Here is a 12,392-nt window from a genome sequence, read left to right as displayed (position 1 = left end):
TCTCTAGTATCGCCGAGCGATTCGACCAAAATCCCCGTGTTCGGTGCGATGGCGCTGTTTCTGTAGTGCTAGTGACAGTTTGCAAGAAAACAGAACACATGCACAACTGTCGCGGAATACAGCTGCGTAGTCGACACGACACCCCTCTTTACTATTCAGCACGCGTCTGAGGCTCCGAGTACACCTTGCTGATATTGACACGTGTACGTGTTTATCTTTCACCGGTGACCGCTTTTCACCGACTACCAAATGTTAAACGTTATAGCTAGGCGCAGGACGCGCCTGCATGTTTCCGAAGTTTCTCGAACGTTATCGATGCTTCTATCCGTTGTCTGTTGTCACCGACGCTTACGTAATGTGATTGCATGACGGACGCGAATTGTCTAGAACTTCCTGGAAGACAAGCGGGCACCAGGGAATAATCTGGAACCTTCGATGACTCATGCGTAAAAGCCGACGCGTTTCGCCGCTGATCAGATCCCAAGTAACCACGGACATCCGGGCAACGTCCGACGGACGTCCATTTTGGATATTCCGGACGTCCGTGGGATATCCGTGAATGTCCAGCGTACGTCCGAGGGACGTCCCTGGGAAATCCAAAGGTAACCGCTTTGGTCGTCCGTAGGACGTCCGACGTGGATATCCAACACGGATATTCACAGGACCTTCAAGGTATATATAGATTTGTGTGCGCACACCTTGAAGCATGAATAATGGAATGCATTCAAGCATATATATATATATATATATATATATATATATATAAATGCACTGGTCGGGTGCTTCAATGCATTTCACTGTCACTGCTCTGCTGTAACTAAACGTAAAAAATAGGCCCACACAAGCTTCAAAACACAATAAATATTTTATTGCTAGCTTAAACATAAGTCCAAAATGCACACATGAATAATGTTCATAACAACAAATATACTCGCCGATAAAAAAGAAAATTGACAGATCCAGATATCATGACTGAAGCTAGGACAGCGCGAATACATATAAAATCAATAGAAACTCCTTTCAGCATGTTAAGCAGAGTAACAAATATGGGAAAGACAACACCATTAAATGAGGTGTCGTTCGATTATCATATTTACTTATTTGTACTGTCAAACCCTACGACGATTCATTACAGGCACAAGCTTTAGAATAAAGAAAAGAACAGTTACAAGCAAGAATATACGTGTGGCAGAAACCACAAAACGGCAGCACAGTACATAGTGTGCGCCTACCTCCTGCTCGTCGCGCGGGACCCTGGCCGGCACACGCGTGTCACATTGCTCCCAAGCAGGGAGCGGCTTCCCGCTGGCCGACGCGCGCCGTCGCGCACTTTCTGGGGCCTGCACATTCAGTTGCGCGGTACCGACCGGCGAACACCACGTTTGCACTGCTAGGAAATAAACAGTTGTTTCTTTACGAAGATGTGTTGACTTGCTACTCGGGCCGTTGACTGCTGGCTGCCGGTGCGAGATCCGAAGTCCTCAAATACAGCATTTGTGTGCAGTGGCGCTTTCTTTCGCGTGTACGGCTTTTCACTCACTTTAGGGCTTGATGGCACCTGCAAACAAAACACATTCCGTTATTGTAATGGCTAAAATAGAGATCGATGTAGCCGTCATACCTCAATAGCTGAGCAGGCGACTTCGGCAGGCAGTGAAGATGGCAAACGAACCGACAGTTGACCGGCCGCATGGGCACTTCGCCGCCATTGAGACGATGGCTTTACCTCGGATTGGATTGGATTGGATCGCAACACGACACTGAATCATCGCACAGCATGCTTTGTTATGAGTTTTTGACACATCAACGTCAATATAGTTTGTTGAAACATTATTATTAATATATAAAATTGAACAGTGAAACAATTACTTGTTTTAGGAATAAGTGGTGTCGTAAAACTAAACATTTTGGACGTGTTTCCAACTTCCAATGAATTCAATTAGCGAAAGCGTAGTAAACGTATAGCCTTAGAGATTGGCAACTACTACATGGCGCCTGTTTTATTTTTTGCTTCTGTAATCATTCATGCAGCCAGCGAAAACATAGCCTTTGAGATCTGTTAGGCGGCTGAGATTAAGGTCGCGAGTTGGATTCAGGTCGTGGCGGCTGCATTTCGATAAGGGAGAAATGCAAAAACGCTTGTGTACTTCGATACAGGTGCATGCTAAGGAACCCCCAGGTGATCAAAATTATTAGATAATGGTCCTGGCAAAATAAATTCGAGAATTTTTCCCAGTTACAAGTTGGAGGGCGGGGCTCATAATCGGCCTTTCCGCAATGATGGATAGTTTTAGTACACTCGCTCCATGTTACATAATTAGTGATTTCTAGTGGGCGATTCAATGTTCTGCAAGTTTTCCATAAACATAATTTTAAATGTTACTGTACTCATGATCTTGGCATGTAATATAATAATGCCAATTGCTGTAACGGAGAAAAATTGCGCAATTTTCATGCTAGAGTGGGTTTGTCCAAATATTAAATTTTCATAATTGTCATCTTAAGTTGCAAGGATAGGTCAGTTACTCGTTTTGCCTTGCAAAAAGAACTCCAAGCATCCGATAGAGTGCAGAAACATGCAAATATTAATTACAAACCTATACAATTTCCAACCATGATTTTTCATATTAGGACATCGATCCATCCATGTCCTAACTTATGTATGTCCTAGGCATGCACATTTATGTACAGCCACTGGACGATCAAAATCGGATGTCCCTTGGACATCCCGTTCGGATGTCCTCTGCACATCCGAACGGGATATGGACATTCCTTGTACGTCCTATGGACGTCCGTGCTGGATATCCTGATGGATGGACATTCGGACTTGTGGCGGACGTCCCACGGATATCCGTGGTTACTTGGGATTTTCGACGATCGCCGAGTGTGTTCGCCGCTATCGTTGTGCTTCGAGTGTAAATACTTGCGTTTGTGGGCACAGGTTCGCCCAATAAAGAATCAGTTTCGTCATACAGTTTTACGACTATGCAAGCAAATGCTTGCATTTGCTTGTTCATGCTTCTTTTTCACTCTGCCAATTTTAAGAGTGCTTAAAAAGCACTTGGATGCATGAAATGCCTTTTTCTTCCTTTCTTTTTTTTTGCATATATAAAACCACCGAAGACGAAGCGCGGCATAAAACGTGCCTCTCAGAAATTGAATACTTGCTACTTGTAAGCTTTCCAAACAAAATAAAACCTTAGATGGGCTCAGTCACGGATGAAGTTCTCACAGTGTGTAAAAAGGTTGTGCATAAGTGCTTAACTTGACGCAGCAAGGAATTGAAGGTTAAGCAGCAAGTGTACAATTCATTACGACAGGCATAAAAGCAATATGTAGTCTGTTTCACACTTAGGGGGAAAACGGGCGCTCCAAGGTTTCCCTTAAGTTTGAAACAGACTGTACGTATAGTGGTCACCTTATGCAGACACATACTCATGAGATGTTTTCAAGCAGAATATTTATTTGAAAGCTAATAATAAATTATATTGCTGATAAGACAACTTATTTCGAGTGAAATCAAATAATTACATTCTTTCTTGTCAGCCTGGGTGGCCAATCTGTTGCCCCTTTACTACTTAGAGAGAGAGAGAAAGCTCTTTATTGAAAATTCAGAGTGTTCAGCAAGCATATTTTTGCCTAGATGCTACTCTGCAGCGAATGGGACGAAGAAGTAAGGCCCTAGAAAAGGGTAAGCAGAAGAAAAATGAAAAAAAAAGAAAAAAACATGCAGCTCGTGTCATGTTAGCAGTAGAGTAAGTTTTTGAGGTGATGAAGGTAGACGGCCAATGCAAAAAGAAAATAAGATCACAGTCCTGATGAGACGATGCGCATGAATCTTAGTATAGACAGCAAACCTCAATACATTAAAGCAATAAGTCCAGGGCTTAGTGCTGTTTTGATGGGCAAAGCCAAGAACCCAACACCGATGTCAATGGGCCTTGGTCGAGCTTTTCCATGTTCATTTTATATCGATGTCGCTCGTCTCTTTAAGCTAGGCACTCCAGCAAGATGTGCTCTAGAGATTGCACAGTGCCACATGTAGTTGTCACAACATGGGTTTGTGGACTGGCCATTGCAAAAAAGATTGTTCATGTATGCAACATTCAGTTGAAGCCGGTGAAACAAGGTCTCCAAATGCCGTGGTAGACATTGTGGTAGCCTTGATTGGAGTTCTGTGTTGATGTAGAACAAAAACTTGCAATTACCTGAAGTTGAAGACCATCTTCTATGCCGTTCATTAAGTACATATCGGCTCGCCAAAGCTGAAGCCTCACTTTTAGTGAAAAACACTTTTATAAATTTTATGTGATCATGTCCTTTGCGGGCTAACTCATCTGCCTTTTTATTACCTATTATACTGCACTTATACTAATTCAGCATTTACACAATGTAAAACACATTACCAAAGTGCACAAAAATTAAGCAGTGCCATGATAGGCATGCTCCCTCTCTCAGCCATGGCAGCAGACAAAGATGATCGACTTGAGGCTGTTTGATACTGTCAGCATCATACATGCATGTTCTATTTCGATCACTCTATATATGAAAAATAAGTTCACACAGGATGCACATGATAAGTGAACTATTGTAAGCTCTACTCAGGTTATTTTAGTGAGTTGGGCATGGGCTACGCGTTGTCTATGTATTTATGTAGCAACAACCTAGCTAGCTGATGCACAGCCAGATTTTAGGAAAATGAAAAAATGCATACCATAACAAACAGTTGGCCCTTACCTGTATTTTATTTGACAGCAAACCAAGATTATTAAATGACAGCTTCGCAGTGAGCTCAGTGATCACTCGTGGTGTGAAAAGGTATCTGACGTAGTAAGTGGTTTTGTTTTTGTCTTTCTTAATTAGTAGCTGCTTTAACATGCACATGACAACGATATGGTGGAAGACAGGCCCGCACAAAAAGTGAGGAAACATTTATTGCCAATTTTTAGTTTCTTAACAAACCAACGAATAGTTATTTTGGTTCAGCTTTGTGAATAATGCGCGACGTGTTCTGCCTAAAACTGCAAGATTGGTGCGCGCCATTATCTATCTATTGACTACTCAAGTAGCCAAATGAATGGTACCCCCATGAACACCGTGAAAGAGATCACTGAAATTTGTAGTCAGGAGGCCACAGTGGATCAGTCTCTGTACAAAACAAAATCGTTCCAGAAGAAAACAATACTGGTGAATTGGGTATGCATTCACATGTACTATTCAAATGCGCACATCACAAGTAATCTTTCATTGCTTGCTGCATTGCTCACCATTGTAGAGACTTTATTGCAGCGCTCTGCATTTGTGCAGTAAAATAACTTGACAAATCAAAGCTGTGGCTTTTCAGTACACTGAAAGCAACTTTGTGTGGCTTAGGTAATATAATGCTCCTACATATGGGTCAGCTTAGTATCAGTCGATTTCTTTACTAGTTGTTCACTATTACGCTTGGAACTATACGATGCCACCAGGCACGCCAGAACAGCTTGGCTATGCACAAACATCCCTTTCCATCGCACGTAAATTAAGGTGGTGCAGATTTGCTGGCAAAATGTGCTTATCATCATAACTGCCTAGCATTCAAAAATGCATTTGAAATGTAAGGGTGATTGCTGGTGTGACATTTTACATTTATAGTGCAAAACTACATCACTGAACAGGAAGGACACCACACAAATACTCGTGTTGTGACCTCTCAGTCATAATGCAAGTAGTTTCCCGAGGTTTCCTCTGTGGTTTTTAGCTGTAAACATGTGAAGCAATCTGTAAATTCGAAAGTGTATTAAGTAAACTGAGACACTATGAAATGCACCATAGCACTGCACGACAAGCAATATAACACTCAGGTGTACACAATTTTTTGTCACATCAGCTCTTTGTGGTGCATATATATACATATATGCACTATTTGTAGCTGAAAACAGCATGCATTTCACATTTAGAGCTCAAAATGATCAGTGCAAGAGATTTTTAATGCGTCAGACATTGACACGGTCACTTGTCCATTGCTTTGCACATTGATAGCTGTTTGGTGCAACTTGAGTAGCATACATATAATGGACTGCTACATACAACACCCGTTTTTCACTTCTACTTTGACATTCTACCCTCCGACACAGAAGACAAAAGTACAGACTGGAATTTTTCTTCACATCAATATTCAAAAGGCAAGCAGGTTTTCGGCACCATACGTCTCCATTTTTCTCACATGGCACTTATTGCATGTTCTGAATGTGCATACATTGCCGGTGGAATATCTTCTAATGTGTTCTTTGTTTGACATATTTACACCTGTATATTTTTTTACTTACCCATAAATTCTCTCTGCTCTACATGTACAGATACCTCCTTCAGTAGGGGTACGTGTGCAGTGCCTTCATTAGTGCAGTAACCGTTATGAAAGCTGTGAATTCATAACATAGAAAGGCTATTAAATATAAAAAAGAAACCAACAGGCAAGAGCATCATGACAATCCAGCTGAGATGGTGGCACTATTGTACAGCTTATTTCCCCCTTGTGCTGTCATACGGTTGCAATCCGATAAGCTCACAAAGGTTTGGGTAATTCCCATTTCAAGTGATGAGTGACAGTTGCATAAGTACATCTACATCTGCCTCTGTCAATGACTTAACTATATGTAACAGCTTCAGCTGTGTGATTATTGGTGTAGCTGAAGTGATGTATCATACATAGTTTCCGCACACAATCTGATTGGATAAAAGCATGCAGGAATTCGTCTTGAAGCTATTGGTTCAGTGGTAGCTTTCCACTAAATTCACTGTTGGATAGATTTCACTTCATTGAAAGGCCCAAGTTAAAATGAGCCTAGAAGTCGTGACACCAAATGCAGTCACCATTTATGATTGAAGAACAACTTGTGACAGAACGATGATCAGTGGAATTATCTCACTAGTGTGCAAAGTAGTGCAGCTGTGTTCAGTATTTCAGTGCTGGTATATAAACACAGAACTTTATACGAGTTGTTTAGACGGCATAATCAACAAGACCCCTCTTATAAGTGATGGCAAAGGATAAATAAAAAGCTGCTGCCTCAGGTACTGTCATTGGCCAAAAATATGCATTCTCACATGCAGCAGATACAGTTCATAAACTGGTTTACATACAGGTAAGAAATGTAACCGCATCACGTGATAAAATTTAAATAAGACCAGCTGAGTACCATATAGAGCATCTTTCATGGGGTCAAGTTGTAGTGACATGTCTTGATATTAGAAGTTGTGCTGTTTTATTCACACGCATGCATGTAAACGCAATCTACGCATACAATTTGTGTTTACGTGTTACTGTGTGCATAAAATGAACAGCACAATTTACACAATCAATACGTAAATACGAATAAGTTTTTTTACTGGATTAATCACTATTAGTTTCGCAATGACTTCTCACATGCAGCAACTCAACTGCATGCATACGTTAAGCTGATGTTGCTAATATATGCTGGGCTTGGCTACCATTTCCAAAATATGGCAAAATAAAGAAATGTCCATGTGTATGACTAAAATTGATGGTTTGACAACATCTTATCTGCCTGGGTAGTAAACTTGTGCAAAAAAAAATGCAGCACACTGACCAAAACATTGCGGCTAATATAACATAGGGAGCAAATATTCTGCCGGCAGAGTCACTTGGAAAATTTTGCCACCAATTCATTCTCATTGGCTCTCTTCAATCACATATCTAGTGCCGACATAATTGTGAAATTTCTGTTTAGAATATTCTCATGACAGCCAATAGGCACCCTTTTTATTGTGATAGCAGCTTAATTCTCAGGTGCAATGCACTGTGGCCATGAAAATGCTTAAGAATGATGAGGTGAGGCACCTCTTTCCATAGTCTGGCAGCGCAGCTGAAGAATGTTCAGTTAATGAGTGGAAGCATGGCCTGTGCAAAATAAAGATCACCGAGATGGCCACTCATAGTGTCCAACATCCTACATCCACGAATAATAGGTAGCAGTACACTTACAGCTAGATGAAAATGCACTGGAAAAACACCTAATGGACATACTTTGCAGGCTCAAGTCAGTTTAACACACATTGTTTGGTAATGACTGTGGGCAGAACGAACAACAGGATAAAAAATATAGCACTTCCTAGTCAGATAATGCTGGTCCCTGTGATAAATAATGTTTGCATTAAACTGAAGGCTTGTGCCAAAACAGGTGACACGAACCAGAGAACGAAATAGGGTGGATGCACACAGTAACGGTAAACTTTAATTTAGCTTATTCTGCCTGCATTACTAACATGACCACAGCTAGCCAGTGAGGAAGAACTCTGGGCAAAATTTCTTGCATGCGATTCTGCTGGCTGCTAGCAGAATATATCACCATACCTGTGTTGTCTTATTTTTTTTTACATGCATATTGTTTTTTGTCAGGGAACGTAAATTTGTACTTAATCATAAGGAAGTATCCAGTACTCATTCATACCATATTCATCTACAATACCACTGGTTTCTTCACAGACTCCGCTTAGTTACCAGCAAAAACCAAGCAGTTAGCATTCTTGAGTATGCAAGCCACTTGCATCACAAAATATAAAGCTATTTCCTTCGTGCAATCTAGAAATTCCTGATATTCACAACACTGCCTACATGATAGAAATCAAGGCTGCTAGAAATTTGCATTCACAGCATTAGTGCTCAGGCGCATCCACATTTCAGGACAGCACAGTATGTCTTGACGTATGTAACTATTATGATGTTCCCTATATTACCCTCACCGATAGAAGCATCTTCAAAAGTGCCGTAACAACTTTTGCAACAAACGACACATGTACGAAGCAGAAAGGTCGGTGTGATAGGGCTTCTCTCTCGGGGTACTACGTAAGAAAACGCGATCGGCAACACTTATGCACAGTTCACTTCTTAGCATACGCACATCACATAAAACGAGCACATTTACGCCTAGTACCACTGCGACACATATATATCCCGATTTGTAGCTTGCGAACACTTCGTAACAGCAACAACAGAGCTCGAACCGGCTCGAACGTCGCGGTCACCACGGCGCATCGCCGGCGGCAAAACGGCTCACGCAGTATAGCACACGAGGAATGACAGCGATAACGAGGAAACAAATCTTATCGCTACTGATCTTGTCATCACTTCTGAAGGTTGTAAAGGACTGGCGTTCACCACTTCGCGGCAACAAACTGCATACACAGAAGACATACAAGTCGCGTACGCTGTGTGCCGATCGGACACTTTTCACTTCGCCACGCCCTGAATATGTGTTGTATACTCAGAATACACGGGTATGTGATGGCCTTCTCGTTTGCAATTCACACACGAAGCACGGCACAAGAAATCACGAAGTCGACGGCTTGAAATATTTCTTCCGACGCTCGCGCAAACACAACACACTTCCTCCGCTCCGTCTGTTTCTGTCGGCGATCGCCCGCACTGATGAAGCCTGGGAGGGTACACCGGCTTGCTGCCTTCAACGACTATCTTCGTGGGTGCTGGATAACTCTAGTAAGAATCACAACAACGAGCAAAATAGACTGTTTCTGACGCGGCTGTAGCCTAGGCCTCGCGTCGCCGCTTCGCTTCGAGCAAGCGCCATGTTGGCCGTGATGACGTCCTACGCCGTCCGCCTCGTACCAGCCAATGAGAGACGAGCAGGCATGCGGATGGCAAAGTTGCGTCCGCCCGTCCAGACGATCGGACAGGCTTCCGCCCCGGTCCGCAGCTTGCGGAGCGGGCGTGCGGATTGAGCGCGTATGGGCCCTTACGTTACATCACTTCATCGGTGCGGACTGAACTCCCTCTGATGATTCTTCGACCACTGTTGTCGAGGGGGTTGATGACTCATGCTGTTGGCGCACGCTCACGCTATAGTTATCTCTTTCGACTTGCCGGGTGAGGAGGCGTCTCGGCGCGCGCGTGTACCTCACTATCTCTCTCGTTACCGTCGTCTCGTCTATGCTCTTCTAGACTTTTAGACACCCTTGGAAGGGTAGCTGCTTGAGGCGTATGCGTTCTCCCCCTCTGTTGAAGTTGCCGCGGGGTCGGCGTGTTCTTTCGCTCGATTGCGTGACACGCGGCGCGTGCTTGGATTACGCGCTCCTTTGTTCTACCGTGGATTACAAGAACTAACATACACCTGAAAAGAAGGGTGCAAAGGCTGCGCAAGGAAAAACATAATTCCACTACGGTTAGTCATAGAGATGGGTCGCTCAGGAGCGCGCCGGATCTTGTGAGCGGCTCTTTTTAAAGAGCGAGCGATCCGTGGTTCAATAAAAGTGAGCGGCGGTTCTTTTGGGGAAAGGGAGCCGGTTCTGTCGCGTTCACTGAGCCGTGCCGATGCGTTCCGTCAGAGCCGGGTCTTCTGCTCGGTGCGACATCGCGCCATCTATTAGCGGTACGCGAAAGCAACTGTCCTCCCGCCCTTCCTCGCATGAGTCGCCTTCACCCCCTCGCCTTCGGCTGAAGAACGGCTCAAAAGATCCGGCTCGCTCCTGAGCGTCGCTCACTTACCGAACCACGGCTCCCTCGCTCTTCAAAGGATCCGGCTCGATCCTGAGCGGAGGCTCCTGAGCAAGGATCCTGAGCGGATCCTTGCGGAGCGAGCCGGATCTTTTGAGCCGCTCTTTTGAAGAGCGAGGGGGCCGTGGTTCAGTAAGTGAGCGGCGGTCTCTTCGGAGTGAGGAAGCCGGTTCTCTCGTTGAATGAGCTGTGCCGAACCGTTCCGTTCGAGCCGGGTCTTCTGCTTCCTTTCGAGGTTTTGATTTCTGACCGACGAATGGTGGCCGGTGTGGGCAGACTCGCGCTACTGGTGCTCGGTCGCAGTGTGTGGTGTGCGCAGCAGTCGCTTTTATTTTTTGTGCGTCCTATCGTGTGGCGCCCGATGCCACCGAGGGGAGAAATAAAGAAGCCTTCATTGGCAAAGGATGGTACCGTTCGTTGCCTGCTGCTGCTCGAACGATGTCTCACGACTCTCACCGATCGCACATCGTGCACCGCTGGTCCAATAACACGTCGAAGATGGTCTTCCGTGTCTTTAAAGACAACAGGTGAACGTACAGTTTACGTCCGGGTCTTCATGTGTGCGGTCTTCATGTGTGCTAATTAGTGTAGTCATGAAATGTCGCCCATGACATCCACTTCAGTGCATTTTCTGAGCCTGTACCACTAGCACGTCATTAAAACGAGGCCAAATGCATGATCTCGTGTCTTGTAATAGAACTACATTTTCTTTTTTCTTTCTTTTTTTTTGTCCTGGCGCATGATCCGCCAGTATCGCGCGTGCGCTCAAGAGAAAAAAAAAACACACACGAAAAAACAACGAAAGGTACGTGCGGCAGTTTTGTGGATCTTTCGTATGATTTTTGTAGTGTACTGCAAGAAATGATTTCTACATTCATTTTGCATGGCTTTACAGTTCACTCATAATATAGTGAACGTACCGATGTGCTTCGGTAGGTGAATGAATGAATAAAGTTGAAAGATAATGTACAATCATTTTGTGTTCTTATTTTGATGAGAGTTGATTTTAAGTTAACACAAAAACAGACAAGCTTCCGTAATGACGATAAAGTTACATATTTTTTTTAAAAGTATACGTCTCATTCTGCCTGTTCAGTATCATAAGCATTTTATCCCCAATATAAGAAAAGAAAGTTTCATTACAACTAAAAATTCACGCTTGTAATATATGTAAATATATTCTCTAAACATAGCGAAAATACCTATAACACGGTTATAAATTATGCATATTGTGACAAGAGTATTCGGCAGGTAGACTTGACGAAGCTTGACGGTTAAAACAAGCTGGTTCGTTCGAAACCAACCTAGCGCGAACCACACGATCGTCAACGTCTTCTTCCACAGTGGCTGGGACAGAGCTGGTGCCGATGTGCTTCGGTACAATCACTCCCCACTCAGAAAGGAGCCATCCTGGCGACTTAGGGGAATGACAGCACAGGAGGGTCGTAGCACGGTTTCAGCCGTGTGACGTGAACTGTTTCACGCCCTCGGCAGCGGTGGTCGGAAGATTGCTCGAGCGGCTCGATGATGTAGTTCACGGGAGACGTTTCCTCCAGTACTCGGTAGGGACCATGGTAATTCGATAGAAGCTAGGTCGAAAGGCCGGGAGTACTGGATGGGACCCAGAGCCAAACTAGCGTTCCTGGGGAATGGTGAGCACTAGATGCGGATTCGTCATGGCGAGATTTTTGGCGACATTGGTCTTGCGCGGTAAACGAGCGAGCCAGTTGACGACACTCTTCAGCATAATTAAGCCGCCGCTTCGGAAACAGGCGTGGCTTCAGAAACATCGGGTCGGTAGGGGAGAATGGTGTCCATGGAACATGATGGTTCACGTCCATATAGAAGAAAGAAAGGAGAGAAGCCGGTGGTAGTTTTGGCG

General features: G+C 44.0%; 1 long non-coding RNA gene across 1 annotated transcript; it reads right to left on the bottom strand.

The window, feature by feature from the left end:
* Positions 1–846: 846 nt before the first annotated feature.
* LOC119466182 (uncharacterized) lies at positions 847–2,861 on the bottom strand. Its single transcript, XR_005195041.2, has 2 exons — positions 1,622–2,861; positions 847–1,558 (listed from the first exon to the last, which is right to left on the bottom strand). It is a non-coding gene; the product is annotated as an uncharacterized LOC119466182 (long non-coding RNA).
* Between the last annotated feature and the right edge of the window lie 9,531 nt (positions 2,862–12,392).

Source organism: Dermacentor silvarum, chromosome 10 (genome assembly GCF_013339745.2).
Source record: "Dermacentor silvarum isolate Dsil-2018 chromosome 10, BIME_Dsil_1.4, whole genome shotgun sequence".
NCBI lineage: Eukaryota > Metazoa > Arthropoda > Arachnida > Ixodida > Ixodidae > Dermacentor > Dermacentor silvarum.
This window is presented reverse-complemented; position numbering and strand designations above follow the sequence as displayed.